Source organism: Bidens hawaiensis, unplaced genomic scaffold (assembly GCF_021521415.1).
Source record: "Bidens hawaiensis isolate Kalapana, Puna unplaced genomic scaffold, B.hawaiensis_p1.1 tig00001093_1, whole genome shotgun sequence".
Lineage (NCBI taxonomy): Eukaryota > Viridiplantae > Streptophyta > Magnoliopsida > Asterales > Asteraceae > Bidens > Bidens hawaiensis.
This window is the reverse complement of record NW_027491064.1, coordinates 416,736-438,067: the sequence shown is the minus strand read 5'-3', so window position 1 is coordinate 438,067 and position 21,332 is coordinate 416,736. Positions and strand designations below refer to the sequence as shown.

At 42.7% G+C, this 21,332-nt stretch overlaps 1 pseudogene; it reads left to right on the top strand.

Moving 5' to 3' along the window:
- LOC143559733 (1-aminocyclopropane-1-carboxylate oxidase homolog 1-like) overlaps positions 1-20,926 on the top strand; it is a 40,124-nt pseudogene extending 19,198 nt beyond the window's left edge.
- Positions 20,927-21,332: the final 406 nt, after the last annotated feature.

The window sequence follows — 21,332 nt, the reverse complement described above, 5'->3', positions numbered from 1 at the left end:
CCATCAAATCGGCCTAAAATCGACGTTTTAGGGGTCCGATTTGGGCAGTTTGGGTTTCGGGTCCGGTTAACCCATCCAATCCTAACCATTTTCAGTAATATTAGCTTTGTTGGATTTGTTCTTACCTTACCAACTCAGATCTATCAACAAAATCTCGGGTCTCGGCTTCGAATCTTGATCGGTTAGAATGTGTGTGTTTTGAGTGTGTGAAGAAAGAAGGTGGAAATGAAAGATTGGGTTTGGGATGGGATATTTATATCCCTCTAAGCCCACGGACCCGAGGCCCATTCTCATTTAACCCATCTCAATTAATCCAACACTAGCCCGACTCATACCAACTCATATTCTATTATTTATTTCCTGATAACCCGAGTAAACTTTCCCTCTATTATTAAGTAATATAATTAATATTATCTTGAAATTTCGGGATGTTACACTTTCGTGTCCCCTCACAGAGTGTCAGGAACACGTGTCGCGCTCGCATTGGTCCGTTCCTGCGAGTGGTGGCGCGTGAACTCTGGCAACAGCTGTATTATTTCTTTTCGTGTCCCCTCACACAGCGTGATTGACACGTGTCGCGCTCGCGTTGGCTTACACCTGCGAGTGGGGGCGCGTGAAGTCCGATCAGCACCAATTTTTCTCTCTCCTGGGCCTATAAAAGCCAGCCCTTAGAGTTTTTTATCCTTCATCTTCTTGGTTATTATTCAGAGCTCTTTTCTTTCTGTCTTTGTCTTCCGATTACCTTTGTTCTGCTTCCAAATATCTGTTCTTCAGAAGCAACCCTTGTTCGTTGTCACAGTTGTATGTCTGATAGCTCAGACAACACAATCTCCCCCATCCATTGCCGTAGAAAATCGTTAGTAATGTCTACATTGAAGAAGACCGGCAAGGGGAAGAAGGCTGCTGAGGTCTCATCGGAGGAGGTAGGGAGGACCAAGGCCGTGAAGAGGTGGAATGAAATCCCCTGCAAACTGAGGCAGGCTGATCTTGACAGCCTTATCGCCTCTCAGGGTTTTCTCCCTGTGTTTGGCTGCATGTTGCCTGGGGCCGGGCAAACGGCGGCGGACCCGCCTGCCGGCTATATATCCCTTTATAGCCATTTTTTCACCCACTGCAACCTTCGTCTCCCGATGACAAGGTTTGTGGGTGCGGTGCTTAGGTTTTATGGGATTCATATATCCCAAGTCCATCCGTTTGGACTCGTGCGCATGACTCACTTTGAGTTCATGTGCAAATCTCAGCGCGAGGAGCCCACCCCTCGGCGCTTTCAGTTTTTTTACAAGCCCAAGATCCAAGATTCTTGGTTCTCCTTCATTCCTCGCAGTCAGAAGGTGAAGTGCTCCACTGTTTCATTCAAGAGCCTTCATGACTGGTTTGAGAGGTTTTTTTACATCAGGGCTGGTGTGATCCCCATCCGCATGACGATGCGCGCGATTTCTTCTGCGCCTGCGGATGTGGGTGTCCTCAAGAACCCAACTGGCGCCTGGGTTAATAAGTTGACCGTTGAACCATCCCCCGCCAAGAACATTTGTGAGGAGGCGCTGGTGGGGGTTGGTATCAGCAGGAGGTGGGCGGACAGCGCGACTGAGCCCGTTATCTAAGTCGACGGCTTGTGTAAGTTTATCTCATTGCTTTACTTCTGCGCGAATATAATTCTTTTTGCTGATATCATTTGACTTGTTTTGTGCAGTCACCAAGGAGTATATCCACGCCGCATATGATGAGCATATGGAGGGTGGCTCCGTCGCGCTCGGCGCTGGGGAGGTTGGATTCCCCGATCGCTTTGATGACATGTTCATCCCTGTTGATCTGGGATTTGTCTTCGACAGCGATGCGCCTGGTAAGCCTTTGTACTTATGCATTTTCCTTTATAATACCAAATTTTGCTAACACTTCTGTTGCATGTATTGTAGATGCGCTCGAAAACTACGAGCTGGAGCTCGCGGAAGAGGAGGAGGAGGAGGAGGCGCCCCAACTAAAGCGTAAAGCTAAGGGGAAAACTGGCGCGGGGGCCAGTAAGAAACAGAAGAAAGATGTTGCCCCTGTTGTTCAGGATCCTCCTACTCAGGCGGGGGGATTTGGGAAAACCCAGGAGTTTACCACCAAGGTTTCCTTGTCTTCCCTGCCTCAAAAAGTGGGCAGACCTCCTGTCCACCTGAGGTATGGTGCCACTACCTCCTCCCTTCGCGCGGTGGAAAAGGGAAGCGGTGTTGTGCCTTCGACAGGTATACTTTGCTTATCCTTTACTTATCTTTTATGGTTCTATGAGCGCGATTCTGATAGAATTACTAATGAATCTTTGCTCACTCAAATGTTTGTAGAGCCGGCGACAGCGCAACAAGATCCCGAGGCTGCGCCGGAGGTCGCTTCGAAGTCCCCTGTTTTACCCTCAAAGAAGGGTAGAATGGACTTCATGGCGATGTTTGCTTCGCGAACGGAGTTGCGCCAAGGTACGTATTGCGCTCTTATTTTCTGACTTTCTTTTAGATCAAGTCATGAATCATTTCTTTTTGTTGATTTTTTCATAGAAGCCGTAGCTGGAGGCACTCCTGGCGCCGGTGCCAGCGCTGTTGGCTCTGCTCCTGCTCCTGCAAGCGATGAATCTCCCCTCATCGGGATTACTAAGGAGCAGGAGGCCGTTTTACGCGTCGATCTGGCGTCGTCGAGACCTCCCTCACCTCCTCCTGCGCACAGCCCTCCTCGCGAGACCGATTTTGGCTCTAGGTCGCAGGAGAAAAGGCCTGTTTCCGAGGAGGATGAGGAGTTTGAAGTTGAGGACTCCGACCACGGTCGCGCCAGTCCTGCAGCGCCACGAGGCTTCACGGCGGAGCCTTCTCGTGGGGCTGGCGCTGACTTTTCTGCTTCATCCCCGCAGGTATAGTTTCTTTCTTGCTCCGCTGCGCGGACTTTCATCTTAATGTTTTTATGACTTAGATAATTACTTTGTTTTTGCAGGAAGCCGATCACATTTACCGCCCGAGATGGAATATTACTGAAGACAGCACATTTCAGTCCATGGGTGTGTGTGCGGAATTCTGGGCTCATGCTGTGCCTCCATCTGAAAGGATGTTCCAGGAGGGCCGCGCTCGCGACGACTTGCTCAACGATCATATGTTTGCTGGGTCGGCCTTCTTTGCTGCCTCCCAAGAGCTTCGCTTTGATTATGTAAAAGTACGTGATGCTCTTGCGGAAGCCAAGCAAGAGGCTAAGGTGTCTGCTTGGCATCTTTCTGATGCTCGAGAGAGAGCTGAGAAGCTCCAAGCAGAGCACAGTGAGAACAGAGCAAGTGCCAACAGCGCCTTCGTGAAGCGCGGGCATGAGCTTCAGGCTGCGCGGGAGAAGCTACAAGCGGCGGAGGCGGAGGCGGCCAAGTACGCGCGCAGAGCGCGCGACTTGGAGCTGGAGGCGGAGGCGCGTGACCAAGCTCTTGTCCAGTCTATAACTGAAAACTCATCGCTGGAGAGTGAGGTTGCGCGCCTGAAGAAGGAGCTGGCGGCCGCGCAGGCCGATAAAGATGAAGCCCTGGCGACGGCAGCGTCTAGCCAGGAAGCACTTGATGCTGCGCGGGCGGAAAATGAAGAAGCCTTGGCGGCAGCAGCGTCCGACAAAGAGGAGCTGAAAAAGACTAAGGAAACTGTTGAGTTGTTAAACTCTCAGGTTCCTACCCTCGAGACGTCTGTTGCTTCCCTCGCGCAGGATCGCCAATGGCTAATCTCACAGGGCATGACTCGTTGCGCTTACGCGATGAAAGACTCAGACGAGTTCCAGGCCCTTGTGATGGATTGCAACGCTGCCGCGCGCTTGGTGGGTCGAGCTGAAGGGTTTACGGATGGCTATGAATATGGCATGTTGAAGAAGAACCCATCCGAATACCCTTATCAGAGCGACGTTGCCTGCGCGGACATGGCCGCGATGGGGGAGAAGTATTTGAATACTCCCATTCCCATCCTTGGGCAGGTACTTTAACTTTAATGAGATTACTTTGATTTATTTTCCAAGTATTTTTGTACTCATATTTTTGCTTATGATTTGCAGATATCCGCGCTTGCTGACCAGCCCGACCTCGGCGCGCTAAAGAAGTTACTTGACGAGTGCGAAGGGGCTGGTGGCGGCGATGATGGCGCGGGGAATGCTGCTCCTGCTAGCGGCTCTGGCGTGGCCAAATGATCCGCTCCTGACACTGTTGTGCCAGAAGACTCCATTCAGGATGAACAACTTGACTATGGTCAATATGGAGATGACGAGGAGCAGGCTGCGCCAGATGCTGAGGGCGGTGATGAGGATGATGAAGAGGCTGAAGTCGACGTGGAGACCTGAGAAGCCCTTCATGTTTTTTTTTTATTTTTATTTGTAGTTTGTATTTCATCACCTTGTAAACTTGTAAATTTCAATGCTTTGGAATGAAATTTTGTTTTTCCCTTCTTCGCATCTTGCGCATTCCCTATTCATCTCTTTATATCGCATGTTTGTTTGTTGCAAATAAGATATGCTTGCACGTTGAAATAAGAACAAGGTTGTAAGGAAATTATTATACTTAACCCTTGTCATATTGTAAGTGATTTTGCCATATCTTGATTATGCTGACACGTGTCTTGGCGTTTTCATTATTCCTCTTTTGCGCGACGTTATCGCGCATGGAATTATGAGTTTTTTTTTTTAGCCTTTACGCGTCAATGTGTTACTCAGATATCCACTACAATTTCATGCGCGACCCCAACCTGAGACCTTAACAACTATGTTTTGGCATTTGCTTTGCCTTAGTTGTGTTTAGGTGTTTTATGGTCAGGCTGCGCAGCATGTAAGATGGATGTTGTGAGTGATTTGAGCTAAGGCTCACATTATTGGGCTAAGGCCCTGGCGTTTTAGAGTTAAGACTCATTAACGCGTTTGAGCTTGAAGCTCGCGCATGTATGTTTTACTTCGTTTTATTTCGTTTTGATGTCAATACCATGTTGTCATATTGCTCAAAATTAATAAAGAGAAGTGTGAAACATGTATGCAAAAGGTAATAGAATTGGGCTAAGGCCCTGACGTTTTAGAGTTAAGACTCGTTAACGCGTTTGAGCTTGAAGCTCGCGCATGTATGTTTTACTTCGTTTTTATTTCGTTTTGATGTCAATACAATGTTGTCATATTGCTCAAAACTAATAAAGGGAAGTGTGAAACATGTACGCAAAAGGTAATAGAATTGGGCTAAGGCCCTGACGTTTTAGAGTTAAGACTCGTTAACGCGTTTGAGCTTGAAGCTCGCGCATGTATGTTTTACTTCGTTTTTATTTCGTTTTGATGTCAATACAATGTTGTCATATTGCTCAAAACTAATAAAGGGAAGTGTGAAACATGTATGCAAAAGGTAATAGAATCCACATTAAGAGAAGATAGCGCGTATCATTATTCATAATGGCTTAAAAAGCCTTGATTACAAACTTGACATTTTTTTTTTTTTTACATGAAACATTTTCTAAGCTGCGCTGCGTTCCATGCGCGCGGGATCTTCTTTCCATTCAAATCTTTTAAGGCGTATGCGCCTTTTCCCAATTCTTCCGAGACTTGATAAGGTCCCTCCCAATTGGGGGACATTTTTCCCGGGGGTATCGCGCGGCTAGCTTCATTGTTTCGAAGGACAAAATCATTTTTCTTGAAGTGGCATTCTTTCACGCGCTGGCTGTAATATTTTTCCAGTTTTTTCTTGTATTTGGCTTCACTGATGATAGCCGCCTCTCTGCGCCCTTCAAGTAAGTTGAGATCCAACCTTCTTTCGCGCTCGTTATCAATCTTGCTCATCATGAGCACTCTATGGGATGGGCATCCAACTTCTGCCGGAATCATTGCCTCTGTTCCATAGGTTAGGCTGAACGGGGATTCGCCATTGCTGGTTTTGCTTAATGTCCTGTGTGCCCACAGGACATTAGGTAGCTCTTCAACCCAAGAATGGGATTCTCCCTCCAACCTTTTCTTCAGCCCATTTAACAAACTTTGGTTCGCGCGTTCCACTTGTCCATTCCCCTGAGGGTGATAAACTGAAGTGAAAATTTGGTTGATGCGCAATTCCTTGAGCCAGCTGGATATCTTCTTGTCAGTGAATTGCTTGCCATTATCGCTCACAATTTCCATGGGCAAGCCAAAACGGCATATGATGTGGCTCCAGATAAACTGCTTCATCGCTTCGGCTGTTATTTTTGCTAGTGGCTTGGCTTCAACCCATTTTGTAAAATAGTCTACTGCCACTACCAAAAATTTTACTCGCCCAGGCGCTTGCGGTAGGGGACCTACAATGTCGATTGCCCATTTGTGGAAAGGCCATGCTGAGGTTACTGGAATCAAGTTGTTCTTTGGCCGCATGGTGTTTTCCTCCCTACTTTTGATCACCAAATCATCCACATAGTGATCGAAACTGGTTGATGCCATCTTACTCAGCGTGTCTGCAGATTTGTTTTCACTGCGCGGAATATGAATGATTCTGAAGCAGGCAAATTGCTCGATGAGCTTTTTCGCCTGCTCTAGATACAGAGGCATGGTGTTCTCCTTGGCATCATAAAGGCCATTGACCTGTGCTGCTACCAAGTATGAATCAACATGGGCCTCTAACTTTTTAACCCCGAATTTGTGCGCGATGCGCAGGCCAGCCAGCAGGGCTTCATACTCAGCCTCATTGTTGGTGCTCTTGAAGTCCAACCTGATGGCGTAAGTATATTCATGATTCTCTGGATCCACCAGTTTGAGGCCTGCGCCGGACCCTTCATTGTTTGAAGCTCCGTCAGTGAACAATCTCCAAACATTTTCTTCCTCATTGGCTCGCGGAGGGTCTACCTCGCGCTGAGCCTCTTCAATTTTTCCTTCAGGGACTTCTGCAATGAAATCAGCCAAGACTTGTCCCTTTATTGCTGGACGGGGCTTATAGGAGATCGTGTGCTCTCCTAATTCCAGCGCCCACTTTGTCAGCCTTCCTGAGAGCGCTGGACGCCGCAAGACTTGCTGGATGTTGTAACCAGTCAGAACTTCAATAGGATGACCATTGAAATATCAATGAAGCTTGCGCGACGCGTGTGTTAGTGACAAAACTAACTTTTCCATGATGGAGTAGCGCGTCTCAGGATCTGTCAGCACCCGACTCACATAGTATATTGGCATTTGGATTCCCTTGCGATCCACCAATAATACTGCGCCGATGGCGCGCTCTCCTGCTGATAGGTATAATGTCAAAGTTTCACCAGGAAGTGGAGCTGTGAGCGCGGGCAGATTTATCAAACATCTTTTTATCTCCCTGAAAGCTTGCTCGGCCTCAGGAGTCCATTTGAACTGGCTTTTCTTTAAGCAGTTTCTCAATGTATTGACAAATGGGGTAGATTTGGTTGCATGGTTCGCTAGGAACCTGTTGATTGATACCAATCTACCATTCAGCTTCTGGACTTCTTTTATGGTGGATGGCGAGGGCATGTCAAGGATGGCCTCCACCTTCTCAGGGTTCACCTTAAAACCATCCTTGGTGACCATTACACCTAGAAATTTTCCCTCTTGCACGCCGAAAGCGCATTTGCTCGGATTGAGCTTCATGTTAACTTCCGTTAGGCGCCCAAGGGTTTCCTCGATGTCTTTGAGCATTTGTTTTTCCTCCCTACTTTTGATCACCAAATCATCCACATAGTGATCGAAACTGGTTGATGCCATCTTACTCAGCGCGTCTGCAGATTTGTTTTCACTGCGCGGAATATGAATGATTCTGAAGCAGGCAAATTGCTCGATGAGCTTTTTCGCCTGCTCTAGATACAGAGGCATGGTGTTCTCCTTGGCATCATAAAGGCCATTGACCTGTGCTGCTACCAAGTATGAATCAACATGGGCCTCTAACTTTTTAACCCCGAATTTGTGCGCGATGCGCAGGCCAGCCAGCAGGGCTTCATACTCAGCCTCATTGTTGGTGCTCTTGAAGTCCAACCTGATGGCGTAAGTATATTCATGATTCTCTGGATCCACCAGTTTGAGGCCTGCGCCGGACCCTTCATTGTTTGAAGCTCCGTCAGTGAACAATCTCCAAACATTTTCTTCCTCATTGGCTCGCGGAGGGTCTACCTCGCGCTGAGCCTCTTCAATTTTTCCTTCAGGGACTTCTGCAATGAAATCAGCCAAGACTTGTCCCTTTATTGCTGGACGGGGCTTATAGGAGATCGTGTGCTCTCCTAATTCCAGCGCCCACTTTGTCAGCCTTCCTGAGAGCGCTGGACGCCGCAAGACTTGCTGGATGTTGTAACCAGTCAGAACTTCAATAGGATGACCATTGAAATATCAATGAAGCTTGCGCGACGCGTGTGTTAGTGACAAAACTAACTTTTCCATGATGGAGTAGCGCGTCTCAGGATCTGTCAGCACCCGACTCACATAGTATATTGGCATTTGGATTCCCTTGCGATCCACCAATAATACTGCGCCGATGGCGCGCTCTCCTGCTGATAGGTATAATGTCAAAGTTTCACCAGGAAGTGGAGCTGTGAGCGCGGGCAGATTTATCAAACATCTTTTTATCTCCCTGAAAGCTTGCTCGGCCTCAGGAGTCCATTTGAACTGGCTTTTCTTTAAGCAGTTTCTCAATGTATTGACAAATGGGGTAGATTTGGTTGCATGGTTCGCTAGGAACCTGTTGATTGATACCAATCTACCATTCAGCTTCTGGACTTCTTTTATGGTGGATGGCGAGGGCATGTCAAGGATGGCCTCCACCTTCTCAGGGTTCACCTTAAAACCATCCTTGGTGACCATTACACCTAGAAATTTTCCCTCTTGCACGCCGAAAGCGCATTTGCTCGGATTGAGCTTCATGTTAACTTCCGTTAGGCGCCCAAGGGTTTCCTCGATGTCTTTGAGCATTTGTTTTTCCTCCCTACTTTTGATCACCAAATCATCCACATAGTCTTCTAGGTTTCTTCCAATTTGCTCGTTGAAAACGGCATCCATAAGTCTTTAGTAGGTGGCGCCCGCATTCTTCAAACCAAAGGGCATCTTTGTGTAGCAAAAAACACCCTTGTCGGTTCTAAATGCGGTCTTGTCCTCGTCTTGTGGTGCCATTTGAATCTGGTGATAGCCCTTGTAGGCATCCAGGAAACATTTGAGTTTGAATGGCGCCACGGAGTCCACCTTTGCGTCGATGTTTGGGAGGGGGTAACAATCTTTTGGGCACGCTTTGTTAAGGTCCTTGAAGTCAATGCACATCCTCCACGACCCGTTACTTTTCTTTACCATCACAGGATTGGCTACCCATGTCTGGTATCGTATCGGGCGGATGATGTTTGCGCGCAGTAAATCCTCAACCTGCTCATTCATGGCCCTCGCTTTCTCATCCCCCATGACTCTCTTCTTTTGAGCAATTGGCTCTACAGACTTGAACGTGTTGAGAGAATGTTGTGTCAGGTCTCGCGGAACCCCAGTCATATCAGAGTGTTGCCACGCGAAGACCGACATATATGCTGTGAGCAATCTTTTCATTCTCAACCGCGTGTCGTCTGATATCGTTGCGCCAATTGTGATTTTCTGCTCCGGGAATTTTGGGTAGAGAATCCATTCCTCTGGCACGTTGTCTGCCATTGGAAGTTTCATTCTCCCCTCCCGCGGAGTACTTGTCACTGCACACAAATGATCCCGGTATACAAAAGTTACACCTGTTGGTGTTGGGAACCCCAACGCGCCGTGCGCTGGCGACGGTATGGCGTTGAATTGGGCAATCGTTTCCCTACCCAAGATCATATTGTGGCAAGAAGTGGTGGGCAAGACCAGGAAGTTAACAACTTCGGCTCGCTTGTGTTTCTCATCCCCCATGGTTAGTTCAAATTGTATTTGACCTAGGGGATGAATGATTTCATTTGAAACACCAGAGATTGGTGCATTCACAATTTCAAGCCTTGCTTGGTCTGGCGGATCCAGTTTCCTGAAACATTGCTCATACATGATGTCTGATTCGCTGCCAGTGTCCACCAGGACTTTTGACACTTCATAATGAGCAATGTGTGTAGTGATGACAAGAGGACTGCTGATGGAAGGGCCTCCCCTGATTCTTGGGAAGATGACTTGTTGCTCGCGCCAATCTCCTTGGATTTGCGTGCTTCTCTTTCGTGATATTTGCCCTTGCCTTCCTCCCTCGGCTACACAGATTCTTTTGTACTTTTTGCTGGCTGAGGCTCCTGATTGTTCATTTTCTGGTCTTGAGTTTTTCACCAGGTGAGCCAGCTTGCCTGATTTCACATCCTTTTCAATTGCATCCTTCAAGTGGTGACATGCATCAGTGTTGTGTCCTGTGGACTTGTGAAACTCACAGTACTTGCCACTGTCTGATGGTCCCTTGTAGTGTGGTGGCTTGGGGCTTTTGAATTGGACATTCTCAGTGCTTAACACCTGTGAAGGTGTTTTAGTGAGGGGAGTCCATATTCTTGGCAGAGGTCTGTTAGGATCTCTGCCGCCTTCCTCTTGTCACCCTCCCCGCGACTACGAACGTCTTTTTGGGGCTGGGGTGAGCTTGGTTGCGCCTGCTTTTCTGCGGAAGAAAAACTGGTTGGTTGCAACCTGGACCATACAGAGTTCTGTTTGCCCCTTTTTTCGTTGCTGCGCGGTGACACAGCTTGATGCGCTCTTTCTCTTGCCCTATCTTGGGCAATTTGTTTTTCATTTCTCGCGAAGACTCGCGATGCTTCCATTAGTTTGGCCCAAGTGGTGGGCATGCCATCTCTGCTTACGAGAGCTCTTCGGAGTTGATCACTGCGCGCGCCTTGTATAAAGGCCACGCGCAGGAGTTGCTCAGTTATACCTCCGATTGCCAGAGACTCCTGATTGAAAGGTGTTATGTAGTCTTCAATCGTTTCATCATTCCTGCGCACGCAGTGCATGATGTCATCAGGGTCGCGCGTGTGTCTGCGCTGCTGTACGAAGTGGGCTTGGAACTTTTCCAATAGTTCCTCGAACCCATCGATCTGCCCCGTCGGCAAGCTCTCGAACCAGACACGCGCCGCGCCCGTGAGGCAGCGAGCAAACATGTGACACCATGTTGGCATCGTCCAGCTCTCTAGGTTTCCCGTGTTGTAAAAACCTTGCAAGAAATCATCTGGATCTGTTGTGCCGTCATATTTGCCCAAACCACTTGGCATCTTGGTTTTGTGCTGGATGGGAGCCTTCGCGATGCGCTCAGTGAACTTTGTGTTGGGTTTTATACAAGTTTATCAAAGTCAAGTTAACCATATTTAACTAGAAAACGCAACGGAAGCTTAGATTTTAAATCTAGTTATGAACATACCATTATGTTAAAATCAAAACCCAATGAACAAGGATCAAAATTACAAGAACAATATGCTCACAAAATGTAAATGTACCTTCTTCTACCTTTAGAAGAATAAGTAAGATATTGAAGATGATGGTGGATGAATGGCAAGCCTCCAAAGAAGAAGACCTCAAGATAGTGATACCCCAAGCTATTTGTGACAACACCAATTTGATTGCTAGGATTTATGAACACTTAAACAAGCTCACCAAGCTCTCCCAAAATCCCCTCTTTGGCCGTGAGTTTTGGAGGAGGAAGAGAGAGAGGATTTTTGATTCAACTCTTGAATTCAAAATGGGGACAAGATCAAAAATGCATGTCTTGTGAATGGTGGAGTATAAAGAGATGGTCCACACAAAAGGACAAAACATTTGGTTGAACCAAAACCACCACCCACATGGGGTGGCCGGTTTTCCCTTTTTTTTTTTTTTTTTTTTTTTTTTTTTTTTTGTTGTTTTGTTTTAACCATTTAAAACATCTCCTTTTATTTTATAAAACTCATTTTTATAAAATGCACATACATTTATGTAATTATTTAACCAATTAAATAATTAATTTATATAAACAAATTATCCAGATAATTTATTTAAATCCTCAAGTGTGTTTGTTTAGAAAACCAATTTTCTACACACGTAGTGTTCGGTATTCGTTTAAATGATCAAATCATTAAAAGAATACATTTGGTGTCGTCTAGCTTGTTATTGGGTATGACCCGACTTGGATCAAACACAGTTAGCCACATTAGTATAAGTATGTGTCTCGGGCATACGTAATTCCAACAATCTCCCACTTGCACGAGATACATAGAAAATTAATGCAAGTGGTGAATACCGCCTAACAACAGTTCACCACCCCTAATGTGTTTGACGAAGTGCCATTCAATAACATCATCCCTTCAAGTCCCTTACTTGATATGATTTAGGTGAATCTATCATTATATCCCTTTGTTACTAGATGTCATGTTGAATCTAAGAGACATAGGTGATCATTCTCTTTACAATTCAACTTTATCAGGCCTTAGACATCTAAACTCTCAACACATAAGAGGAACAAATTCCGTCTTGACTGTATACGCCTCTCATTATCACTTTATACTCCACCTGAGCTCATCCTTATGTACCATCTTTTACGAATAGCGAAGGGGAGAGTCAAAGTGTAATACTCGGTGAAAATCAAGACCCAATATACATCTCAGGTCTAAGGATAATATGAAATTCTCCTTTACTCAAAATTACTAATGATCAGGTCAATCGACTCCATGTAGTAATATTGAGAGCGGGTCAGTCCAATATTTGTATCCCACAAATATCTATGAACTTTGGCAGCAAACCTATGCTCCATATTCATTCCTTATGAATATCCACCAATCCTAGTTCATAATAGTCTTGCTTCATATTTGTTCCCACAAATGTGATCGACTACGGACTTTTAGAATAAGATAACTTATTCATGGATTAAACATGCAATATTAGAATTTAACTCAAGATTCCATAATCATATAAAAGAGTTAAATTACAAAAGTCTTTTAAACGTAATACAAAATAGATCAAATCCAATTACTAGAATATCGAAGTCCTAAGCCACTCGCATGACGCTCATGTTTCGGTCTTTCTAGGAGCTTCGTGAATGGATCCGCAAGATTTTGATCAGTTCCAACTTTGCGAATACATATCTTTCCCTTTTCAACTTCATCCCTTATGTAGTTGAATCTCCGCTCTATGTGCCTTGTCTTTTGGTGCGAACGAGGTTCCTTGATTTGTGCAATCGCACCCTCGTTGTCACAAAAGATTTCTAGGGGGTCTTGAATGGAAGAGACCACCCCTAGATCAGTAATGAATTTCTTCAACCATGCAGCTTCCTGAGCTGCCAATGAAGCGGCGATGTATTCTGATTCTGTAGTGGACAATGCTACCACTTCCTGTTTTGAGCTCTTCCAAGAGACAGCTCCTCCATTAAGAGTGAACACATACCCAGATTGTGATCGAGAATCATCTCGATCAGTTTGGAAGCTCGCATCCGTGTAACCTTTTATAGCGAGTTCCTCCTCACCAGATCCATATATCAGAAACATATCCTTAGTCCTCCTAAGGTATTTCAATATGCTCTTAACAGCCATCCAATGACTGTCTCCTGGATTCTGTTGGTATCTGCTTGTCATGCTCAAAGCGCATGACACATCCGGTCTAGTACATATCATCGCATACATGATGGATCCTATAGCAGAAGCATATGGGATTTGTTTCATCATGTCTTGCTCACCCTTTGAGCTTGGACATTGAGCTGAACTCAATATGGTCCCTCTTTGAATAGGTACAAAACCTTTCTTGGAGTTTTCCATCTTGAACCTTTTCAAGATCTTATCAATGTATGTACTTTGGTTCAAACCTATCAAGCGCCTTGACCTATCCCTATAGATCTTTATTCCCAAAATATAGGCAGCTTCACCAAGATCCTTGATGGAAAATCTACTTCCAAGCCAAGCCTTAACGCTTTCCATGGTTGGAATGTCATTTCCAAATAGTAGAATGTCATCGACATACAATACTAAGAAGGTAATTATACTCCCACTAGCTTTCTTATACACACAAGCCTCATCAGCGTTCTTGATGAATCCAAAACTTTTGATTTCTTCATCAAAACGATGATTCCAAGTTCTAGATGCTTGTTTCAATCCATAGATTGATTTCTTTAACTTGCATACTTTATTAGGATGTTTTGGATCGACAAAACCTTCAGGCTGAACCATATAGACATCTTCCTCAAGATATCCATTTAGGAAAGCGGTCTTGACATCCATTTGCCAGATTTCATAATCATAATGTGCAGCTATGGCAAATAATATCCTAATAGACTTTAGCATTGCCACAGGCGAAAAAGTTTCATCATAATCAACCCCTTGAGTTTGAGTGAAACCTTTAGCTACAAGTCTTGCTTTATAAGTATCCAAGTTTCCATGCATATCAGTTTTCCTTTTGAAAACCCACTTACTTCCAACAGCTTTGGAGTTGAGTGGTGGTTCAACCAATTCCCAAACTTGGTTGTCATACATGGATTGCATCTCAACGTTCATGGCTTCAAGCCATTTGTCACAATCATTCTTGGACATTGCATCACGGTATGTGGTCGGTTCATCCGAATCTACCACGTAGCAACCTTCTACAAAAAATCCATATTTTTCAGGTGGATTGCTAATTCTACCAGATCTGCGAACGTTTTGTGTGTTTTGATCAACCACTTGATCACTTTCAACAACCTCTTGTTGAGTGCTAGTATCAACCAATTGTGTATCATCTTGTGATTCTTGATCCTCATCAAATTTCACTGTTCTACTATTAGTTCCTTCCTCAAGGAACTTAGTTTCCAAGAACTTACCCTTTCGAGCAATAATAACATTTTGCTCACTAGGATCGTAAAAGTAATATCCTAAATCATCTTTAGGATAACCTATAAAGATACACTTAGTGGATCGGACTTCTAATTTGTTTGGGGTGTATTGCTTTACATAAGCTTCACAACCCCAAACTTTTAAGAATGATAGCGATGGAGCCTTTCCATGCCATACTTCAAAAGGTGTCTTCTCCACTTTCTTGGTTGGAGCCATATTCAATATGCGAACAGCGGAAAGTAAAGCATAGCCCCAAAATGATAGAGGTAAAGTGCTTCTAGCCATCATCGATCGAACCATATCTAATAGGGTACGATTTCTCCTTTCAGACACACCATTATGTTGTGGTGTTCCAGGTGGAGTAAGTTGTGAAATAATTCCACAACTCTTAAGATGATCTTGAAAAACACCACTTAGGTATTCACCTCCTCTATCACTACGAAGTACTTTGATTGTTGTCTTAAGTTGTCTTTCTACTTCAGTTTTGAAGTCTTTGAACATTTCAAAAGCTTCATCTTTGTGTTTCATTAAGTACACATAACCATATCGACTATAATCGTCAATAAAGGTAATGAAGTATCTTTCACCATTCCTAGTTATTGGTCTAAAAGGACCACATACATCCGAATGTATGATACCCAATAATTCTTTTGACCTTTCAAAAGTCTTATTAAAGGGTTGCTTTGTCATTTTGCCTTGTAAACAAGATTCACATACATCAAATGAATCAAACTCATTGGTTTCTAGAATACCACTCTTGCGAAGAGTTTGCATGCGATTCTTGCTTATATGTCCAAGGCGACAATGCCAAAGATAGGAATCACCCAAGTCCTTCTTGAGTTTCTTGGTGTTGACATTATACATTGAACTACTATGTGACATACTACTTTGATCTATTTCATATATACCATTCATGGGTATAGCTTTAAAATAAAATATGCCATTCATCAAAACATGAATATCATAATCAATAAACTTAAGATCAAAGCCACATTGTTTTAAAAGGGACACGGAAATAATGTTTCTCCTTAACTTAGGAGCATACAAAACATTTTTCAAAATTACTTCCAAACCACTTGGAAGCTTTAACATGTAGTCTCCTTGAGCTTGGACTTCAACTCTTGCTCCATTGCCCATAAAGAGACTAATGTCCCCTTTGTTGAGTTGCTTACTTCTTTTGAACCCCTGCAACAAATTGCAAATGTGAGTTCCACATCCGGTATCAAGTACCCATGTATTTGAAGAAATAACATTTAGTTCAACATATATAGTAAAGATAATACCTGAGGTTTGCTCCGCATCCCTCTTATCTTTTAACGCTTTGAGATAGGTCGGACAATTTCTTTTCCAATGACCTATCTCTCCACACTCAAAGCATGGATCTTGCGTCGCAACCTTTTGCTTCTTTTCCTTCGGTTTGTAGGGCGTGATGGCTTTCCTCTTTCCCTTTCCTTGGACGTGGCCCTTGCCCTTAGCAACACTTGCTTTGGGGTTGGAGTTATGTCCCCTTTTGCCTTCATTGATTGTTAGAACGGGTAAAACCCTTTTACCCATTCCCGCTTCGGCCGTTCTTAGCATTGCGTGAAGCTCACCAATGCTTTTGTCCCACCCGTTCATGTTATAGTTCATGACAAAGGTTTCAAACCTTTTGGTCAAAGAGTTGAGGATCAAATCCGTAGCCAACTCATTAGAGACGGGACAATTCAACCTACGAAGCTTTTCAATGTAGCTTTTCATCTTTAGGACATAAGATGAGACGCTTTGGGTTTCCTCCATACGACATGCATGAAACGCTCGAACCGTTTCGAAACGTTCCGCTCTAGCTTGTTGAAGGAACATTTCCTTCAATTGAGTTATCATGTCGTATGCCCCATGATGCTCGAAATCCTTTTGGATTTCGGGAATCATAGTTCCCAACATGAGGCAAGAGGCTTGCACCGAATCTTTGGTGTACTTAACCCAATCGTAATAAGCCTCCTCATCTTCCACGTTAGGCTCGTCGGGAATGGGATCGTCTAAGACATATGATATCTCTTCTTGTTTGAGAACTATTCTCAAGTTGCGATACCAATCCATAAAGTTATTATGGTTTAGACGATCCTTTTCAAGGATGGTTCTTAAGGATAGGTTACGGGTGTTATGGGTAGAGGTGTTTGCATTGTTAGCGGCCATCTACAAAATTTAACAAAGTTTTATTTTAGTATTATAAACAATTTAATTATTAATACCCTTTTATTCCAAATTTTAAAATAATAATTAAATTCTAGAATCCAATGATAAATCAAATTTCGGTTAGGTGACCTTTATCCCGTTATTTGATTTAACAAGGTAGTCAACCTTGACAATTGCAACCCTTTGCAACTTCTAGAGGTATGGGACCATTCGAAATCCTTATTTCGTGTTGGCATGTTTATCCCATCAACACCATTGGACCCCATGCTTAGGTGACCTTTATCACATGGTTTCCAATTCAAGTCGTCCTACTTGTATAAACATGTAAGATTAACATACAAGTGGTTAGGTGACCTTTATCCCACAATTATGTTAATATTACCTTAAGTATATTAGTTTGCTCTAAAATGGTTAGGTGACCTTTATCCCATTTAAAGTTTCCTAATACGTTAAGTGTCTTACAAAAGGATGGTGTTAGACTTGTTTCCTTGGTAATTATGAAAAAGGGATTTTTAAGTTTTCCAATATTCTAGTTTGAAAAACATTATGCCATATCCTAACATGCATTTAGTAATATGGCGATTTTGAAAACCAATTTTCAAGGTTCTAGTTATAATAAAACCAATTTTATTATATGTGAGTAATCGCTTAGTTTTAATAAACCCATTTTATTAACTAATTGACGCGATATTACCAAATATATATTAGAACCCGTTTTATGCTAGTTGTCGTTCCTATGTGACGGTTTGGATATCCTAATATCTATCAACCACACATTACATAAAGTAAAACAAACAACCAAGCATACATGCAAAATATAGTCATAACCGAGAACCGCTAAGTTTGACCATACTTGTTAGCCGAAACAAGTATAGGTCATAAGTCTCACCTAAGGGACAAAACATGACACAAGGATGGAATGTTGACTCCCACTTGACCTTGCATCCAAATGCTTCAAGTATCCTTTCCAAGTTGTTGTGTTCTTGTTGGGCTTGTAAATGGGCTCCAAACTTCCAAAAGTCTTCTTGGGCCCAAGAGTGAAATTTATGGGCCTAATGGGCTTGAATCCCATGATGGGCCGGTGAGGCCCAACAAGCCCAAAATTTCGGTCCAAGGCCCAAATCCACCAATTCTTGCATCTTCAATTTTTACAAAATGTATCCTAATACATATTTTTCTAAAAAAAAGAAAATGCAACTAATCTATTTATTACATACCAACTTATGAATAAATAAATTACATAAGCCTAAGATTATGAATTATTACAACCATATTGAATAATAAACATAATCAACATACACAAACAACAATCAACACATCCAAGGTCTCGGTTTCGGTTATGACACAATCAAACATACCAAATGTTCTAAGCATGCAACCTAAGCAACCAATGCCCAAAATCACCAAAAGGAATCGGCCCCCCCCCCCCCCCAAGAGGCTACGGCCCATCCCCCCCCCCCAAAATTTTTGCAATTTTGATATTTCAACATCCAAATGTTAAATGGTTTCCTAAGATCTTTGCATGCATGTCAAGATCTTACAAAACCATGAGGGGTAAAATCCACCAAAATTTCGGACCCCTTTTTCACCCATGAAAAACCCGAAATCTATGAACATGCAAGGAGCATAAGTCCTTGTAACCGGCTCTTGATGCCATTGTTGGGTTTTATACAAGTTTATCAAAGTCAAGTTAACCATATTTAACTAGAAAACGCAACGGAAGCTTAGATTTTAAATCTAGTTATGAACATACCATTATGTTAAAATCAAAACCCAATGAACAAGGATCAAAATTACAAGAACAATATGCTCACAAAATGTAAATGTACCTTCTTCTACCTTAGAAGAATAAGTAAGATATTGAAGATGATGGTGGATGAATGGCAAGCCTCCAAAGAAGAAGACCTCAAGATAGTGATACCCCAAGCTATTTGTGACAACACCAATTTGATTGCTAGGATTTATGAACACTTAAACAAGCTCACCAAGCTCTCCCCAAAATCCCTCTTTGGCCGTGAGTTTTGGAGGAGGAAGAGAGAGAGGATTTTTGATTCAACTCTTGAATTCAAAATGGGGACAAGATCAAAAATGCATGTCTTGTGAATGGTGGAGTATAAAGAGATGGTCCACACAAAAGGACAAAACATTTGGTTGAACCAAAACCACCACCCACATGGGGTGGCCGGTTTTCCCTTTTTTTTTTTTTTTTTTTTTTTTTTTTTTTTTTTTGTTGTTTTGTTTTAACCATTTAAAACATCTCCTTTTATTTTATAAAACTCATTTTTATAAAATGCACATACATTTATGTAATTATTTAACCAATTAAATAATTAATTTATATAAACAAATTATCCAGATAATTTATTTAAATCCTCAAGTGTGTTTGTTTAGAAAACCAATTTTCTACACACGTAGTGTTCGGTATTCGTTTAAATGATCAAATCATTAAAAGAATACATTTGGTGTCGTCTAGCTTGTTATTGGGTATGACCCGACTTGGATCAAACACAGTTAGCCACATTAGTATAAGTATGTGTCTCGGGCATACGTAATTCCAACACTTCCGGTCATAGACCTTGCATCCACCGATAGAGCATCAACGGTGGACAGCATCCGTCGCGGCCTCGGAAAGCCTCGGGTTTTTTCAAATAGTGAATCATGGAATCCCAGTGACTGTCATGCATGAGATGCTTCAAGGAGTACGTAGATTTAACGAACAAGACGTGGAGATAAAGAAGCGGTTTTACACGAGAGATAATTTGTGTATAATAGTAATTTCGATTTGTATTCTTCACCTGCAGCTAACTGGAGAGACACTTTCTATTCATTGCCGGGTGCTGAAGAGTTGCCAGAGGTTTGTAAAGACATTCAAATCGAGTTCTCAAATTATGTCCTCAAATTAGGGTATTGTTATTTGAGTTGATCTCGGAGGCGTTAGGTTTGAAAGGAAGTCACTTGGGAGATATGGAGTGTGATAAGGCGCTGACGTTTGTAGGCCATTATTACCCTGCGTGTCCGCAACCAGATGTAACCATGGGTGCAACCAAACACACAGACGACGGTTTCCTTACGGTGCTTCTACAAGATGAAATCGGAGGGTTGCAAATACTTCATCAAAATCAATGGATTGATGTTCCACCTGTTCCTGCGCGCTTGTGGTCAATATCGGTGATATGTTACAGGCAAGTTTCGTTTGATTTTTATTATTATGGAACTTAAAAATTCGGGCTAAGTTTGTTAAGGAATTTAGCTAAGGACTAGCGATTATACACATAGTTTGACATCCAATCCTATACTGTTTTAAACGATTGCCCAAATAGAGGTTGGACGACTTTTGACCAAAAAGTTTTCAAACTTAGACTGTCCTATGGTAAGAACTACCATTGGTTTCTAGGGGTGTTTGGGATTCCTTATTTAACCTCCTTAAAACTTATATAAGTCATAAGGTATAAGTTACAAAGTTCTAGTTTATAACTTATACACTCATAATTTTTAACTTTTCAACACCTTGTAACTTATTTATAAGTTATAAATTATAAGGAGATAAAATAAGCAATGCCAAACACCCACTGACCAATAATTTCAAAGTTTGAACATTGTATAGTCAGAAACCTTCGTGATATTGTTCAAATGGTCGTTCTAAACCAAATTTTTCAAAGTTTGAATTTTTTTTATCAAAACGACCATCTTAGTGTTTTATTGATGGTCGCTTGACCGTATAAAGTCATATAGGGGTGGTGTAGCTATAGTATGACACTTTTGTTAAGTTTCAGTTGATATCAAATGACAAATTAAAAAGTGTGGAGCACAGAGTAGTGGCAAATGAGAAAGGGCCGAGGGTGTCAGTGGCGTGTTTTTTCAGCAGCTCCCTAGTAGCGTCGACGAAGGTGTACGGACCAATCAAGGAGTTGATTTCCGATGAGAACCCAGCGAGGTACAGGGAGACCACCCGTTCATGACTACGTTCAGTATTCCTTCTCTAAGGGCCTTGATGGGGTTCCTCGGTTACTTCATTTGAAGATTTAAATTGTACCGAGCTTATTAAATTTACAACCTATAATTACTTGTTTGTATAAAAAACATATATACTTATTAATCATACCATGCTTGCACTTTAAAAAAAAATATTTGGCCAATTTTAGGAATTTTGATACAAACAAGTTATACAAACTTTAGGTGGGAGGTTGTAGTAAACTAGCATTAGTCTTTTTAAGCTAAAGAAAACATTTTGGAATAGGTAGATATTTTCAATATTGAGTCACCATTGGTTCTGGAAATCTTGAACCAGACTAAAGAAAGCATTTTGTAATAGGAAATAAACTTAAAGAGACGAGTTAAAATGAGTAGGAAGTTGCATCCTGGCATACCCGTAAATGCTCAATGCGATATATATATAATAACAAATTATCGTATAAACTTTTTTATTTATAGTTGTTTGGGATAGAGTTTGAAAACAACTTATTTAATTATTGGCTAGGA